The sequence below is a fragment of the Oncorhynchus gorbuscha genome, unplaced genomic scaffold, assembly GCF_021184085.1.
Source record: "Oncorhynchus gorbuscha isolate QuinsamMale2020 ecotype Even-year unplaced genomic scaffold, OgorEven_v1.0 Un_scaffold_10478, whole genome shotgun sequence".
In the NCBI taxonomy this organism is placed as follows: domain Eukaryota; kingdom Metazoa; phylum Chordata; class Actinopteri; order Salmoniformes; family Salmonidae; genus Oncorhynchus; species Oncorhynchus gorbuscha.
Genome location: NW_025753238.1, coordinates 2,676 through 7,500, shown reverse-complemented (window position 1 = coordinate 7,500; position 4,825 = coordinate 2,676). Strand labels below are relative to the sequence as shown.

The window sequence follows — 4,825 nt, the reverse complement described above, 5'->3', positions numbered from 1 at the left end:
GGTGGCACGGTAGAATGTAATGAGGTCTCTGATGCTACCACAGTAGAATGTAATGATGTCTCTGATGCTACCACAGTAGAATGTAATGAGGTCTGATGCTACCACAGCAGAATGTAATGAGGTCTCTGATGCTACCACAGTAGAATGTAATGAGGTCTCTGATGCTACCACAGTAGAATGTAATGAGGTCTCTGATGCTACCACAGTAGAATGTAATGAGGTCTCTGATGCTACCACAGTAGAATGTAATGAGGTCTCTGATGCTACCACAGTAGAATGCAACGAGGTCTCTGATGCTACCACAGTAGAATGTAATGAGGTCTCTGATTCTACCACAGTAGAATGTAATGAGGTCTCTGATTCTACCACAGTATAATTCAATGTCCTGATGCTACCACAGCAGTAGTAGGGAACTAGTTTTTCTCTGATGCTACCAAAGTAGATCCTGAGGTCTTGATGCCACTAGAGCGTAATGAGCAGATGCTACCACAGTGGAGGGTTCTGATGCTACCGCAGTAGAATGTAACGCAGGTCTCATGCTACCACAGTAGATGTAATGAGGTCTCGATGCTACCACAGTAGAATGTAATGAGGTTCTGATGCTACCAGTAGAATGTAATGATCTGGCCCACAGCAGAATGTAATGAGGTTCTGATGCTACCACAGTAGAATGTAATGAGGTCTGATGCTAGACAGTAGAATGTAATGAGGTCTCCTGATGCTACCACAGGAATGTAATGAGGTCTCTGATGCTACCACAGCAGATCTCCTACCACAAGTGAATGTACGAGGTTCAGATGCTACCACAGTAGAATTGAGGTCCAGCTACCACAGTAGAATGTAGATCTCCTTAGAATGTAATGAGCAGATGCTACCACGGTAGAATGCAATGAGGTCTCTGATGCTACCACGGTAGAATGCAATGATGTTCCCTGATTCTACCACAGTTAATTCAATGTCCCAAGCCTTAAGTACCCCAGCGGCGAGTTGGACCTTGGCAGGGAAGGGCAGTTTCTTGGCCACTTCCTTGAGGATAGGCTCCACCTCGCCCAGCTCCAGCGGTCCCCCCGACCTCCACAATCATCCGTCCGTACTTCACCGGTGTGAGGGAACGGCACCTCAGTGGTCTGATGGTCCCTTTGTCATCCACCATCCTGCTCTGGCCCAGCCTCAGCCTGGCCCTGGCTGATGGAACAAACTCCTCACGACGGGGGACAGCAATTTACGCCAGCGGCGAAACCCCACTTTAAGGAATACCAGGAGGGTCCATCTCCTGTTGATGGCCTGGGACGATTGTCTCCATGACCTGGGGTGGGAGGCAGCCTCCGCCCAGCTCGAGGAGAGGAGGGATGTTTTTCCCCCAACATATCCTTGCATTTCTTAGAAGTGGATTGGCCAGCACCACCCCTAGATCTCCTTTAGAGGAGCAGATGCTACTGTGATTGGCCAGCACCACCCCTAGATCTCCTTTAGAGGAGCAGATGTTACTGTGATTGGCCAGCACCACCCCTAGATGTGGCCCTTAGAGGAGCAGACGATTGTGATTGGCCAGCACCCACCCTAGAAGTGGCCCTTAGAGGAGCAGACGCTACTGTGATTGGCCAGCACCCACCCCTGAGTGAGAGGAGCAGATGATGATTGGCCAGCACCACCCTAGATGTGGCCCTTTAGAGGAGCAAATGCTACTGTGATTGGCCAGCACTACTTAGATCTCCTTTAGAGGAGAGGAAGTGATTGGCCGTAAGAGATGTGGCCCTTTTAGAGGAGCAGACGCGCCAGCCAGCACTAATTCCCTAGATTCCTTTAGAGGAGCAGATGATTGGATAAGCCAGCACCACCCCTAGATGGGCCCTCTTTAGAGGAGCAGACGCTACTGATTGGCCAACACCACCCCTAGATCTCCTTTAGAGGAGCAGATGCTATTGGTTGGCCAGCAAGAGATGTGGCTCCTTAATTATCCCCAGTGGGGAGCTGACTCAGTGCCTGAGGAGACCTCGCCCAGCTCCAGGAACCTCCATTGGATTAGAAGAAGTGGTCGATGTTCCTTTTGCCCCCACCCATCCTCTTCCGGGCCCAGCCCTTCCTGGTGATGGGCTTGTAGGGGCGTTACGCCAGCGGGCGAAGGTGGTGCGAGGGTCCAGAAGAAGGTAGCCCTACCCAAGTTTCCTGAGGGAGAGGAGGAGCTGGATTGGATAAGAAGTGTGAGGTGAGCCTCCCCGCCCAGCGCCTGAGGAGAGGGGAGGATGATTGATAAGAAGAAGGTAGCCCTGCCCCGCGCCTAGAGGAGGGGAGGATGACTGGATAAGAAGGTAGCCTGCCCAGTGCCTGAGGAGAGGTGGATGATTGGATTAGAAGAAGGTAGCTCCGCCCAGCGCCCCTGAGGAGAGGAGGATGATTGGATAAGAAGAAGGTAGCCCTACCCACTTGAGGAGAGGATAGTTTGACGGGAGCAGAAGAAGCCGCAGTTCCCACCCCCGCGCTCTGAGGAGAAGTGATGATTGGATAAGCAGAAGGTAGCCCCACCCAGCGCCTGAGGAGAGGAGATGATTGGATAAGAAGAAGGTAGCCGCCCCGCGCGCCTGAGGAGAGGAGGATGATTGGATAAGAAGAAGGTAGCCCTACCCAGCGCCTGAGGAGAGGTGGATGATTGGATAAGAAGACAGGTAGCCGCCCAGCGCCCGAGGAAGGAGGATGATTGGATAAGAAGAAGGTAGCCCGCCCAGCGCCTGAGGAGAGGAGGATGATTGGTGGAGAGTAGCCGCCCAGCGCCCCGTGAGAGAGGAATGATTGGATAAGAAGAACTTTATCACAGAGAACAGGATGATTGGAACATTGACCTTTAGCGCCTGAGGAAGTTTTGATTAGAAGTAAGTAGCCCCCGCCCCCCTGAGAGGGAGGGAAGGGGAGGAGATGATTGGATTAACACACAGGTAGCCCCGCCCAGCGCCTGAGGAGGATGATTGGATGAAGTGTTGGTAGCCCATTGCGCCTGAGAGGATGATTAGCTTTAGAGTAGCCGCCCAGCGCCACAGGAGAAGGAGGATGATTGTCTGGTAGCCCCGCCCAGCGCCTGAGGACAAGGATGATTAGAAAAGGAGGGGGCGCCTGAGGAGAGGAGGATGATTGATGATTAGCCCGCCCAGTGGAGGGAGCCCCTAGCCCAGCGCCTGAGAGAGGAGGATGATTATAAGAGAAGGTAGCCCGCCCAGCGCCTGAGAGAGGAGGATGGATAAGAGTGGAGGTAGCCGCCCAGCGCCTGAGAGAGGAGGATGGGAGTCAAGAAGGAGGAGCCCCGCCCGCGCCTGAGGAGAGGAGGATGATTGGAGAAGTGGAGAGCCCGCCCAGCGCCTGAGAAGGAGGATGATTGGATAAGAGAGTAGCCGCCCAGCGCCTGAGGAGGAGGATCATTAGAGAGTCACAGAGAGGAGTCCTTAGCGCCTGAGAGAGGATGATGGATTAGAAGTGTAGGTAGCCGCCCAGAGGAGAGGAGGATGATTGGATAAGAAGTGGAGGTAGCCGCCCAGCGCCTGAGGAGGAGGATGATTGGATTAAAGTGAGGTAGCCCGCCCAGCGCCTGAGGAGAGGAGGATGATTGGATTAGAAGTGGAGGTAGCCCCACCCCGCGCCTGAGGAGAGAGGATGATGATTGGATGAAGTGGAGTAGCCCCCTTAGCGCCTGAGGAGAGGAGGAGATTGATTGATAAGAAGTGGATGCCCTTAGCGCCTGAGAGTCACAGAGAGGAGTCACAGAGAGAGTCACAGAGAGAGAGGAAGAGATGATTAGAGCCTAAAGAGAGAGTGAGTCAGCGCGCCTGAGAGGGAGTCATGATTGGATAAGAAGTGGAGGTAGCCGCAGCACCTGAGGAGAGGAGGATGATTGGATAAGTGGATGGAGTCTGGGTGATCTTGACCCTGAGCCAAAGTGATTGTGTGGTAGCCCCGCCCACCTGAGGATATAGGGGATGCTTGGATTAAGAAGAAACCCGCCCAGTGCCTGAGAGGAGGATGATTGGATTAGAAGTGGAGGTAGCCCCGCCCCTAGAGAAGGCTGGATGATTGGAGGAATGTTTGAAACAGTCTAAGAAATAAATGAACTTTTATCACAGAACAGTTCTGGAACATTGACCTTTAGGGAAGTTTTGATCAATATAACGACATCCACAGACCTGATGGGGAGATTATTATAACACATAACCCTCGTAGGCATGTGATGGAGGTGTATTCAACACACACACACACTCACCACGATGCCATGTCCCTTGGTGAAGTGTTGGCTGTCTGGGCTGGTCCCTGGATGTCTCTTAGCTTCTTCATCTCCTTCCCCGCCTTCTTAAAGTTGGGCACCTCAGAAACTTCAGCTTGGGTCTTTCAGGTAGCACAACCACAGGGGTCACAGTGAGGAGTCACAGAGAGGAGTCACAGAGAGAGTGACAGAGGGGGAGTCACAGAGAGGGGGAGTCACAGAGAGAGTCCAGAGAGGGAGTCACAGAGAGGGGAGTCACAGAGAGGGGAGTCACAGAGAGGGGGAGTCACAGAGAGGGGAGGAGTCACAGAGAGGAGTCACAGAGAGGGGAGTCACAGAGGAGTCACAGAGAGTCACAGAGAGAGGAGTCACAGAGAGAGTCACAGAGAGAGGAGTCACAGAGGAGTCACAGAGAGGAGTCACAGAGAGGAGTCACAGAGAGAGGAGTCACAGAGAGGGAGTCACAGAGAGAGGAGTCTGAGAGAGGAGAGGTCACAGAGAGAGGAGTCACAGAGAGAGGAGTCACAGAGAGAGGAGTCACAGAGAGGGGGTCACAGAGAGAGGGGGTCACAGAGAGAGGAG

The 4,825-nt window shown here is 53.1% G+C and overlaps 1 pseudogene; it reads right to left on the bottom strand.

Annotated features, from left to right (window-relative positions):
• Positions 1–4,400, bottom strand: part of LOC124030314 — a 4,853-nt pseudogene extending 453 nt beyond the window's left edge.
• Between the last annotated feature and the right edge of the window lie 425 nt (positions 4,401–4,825).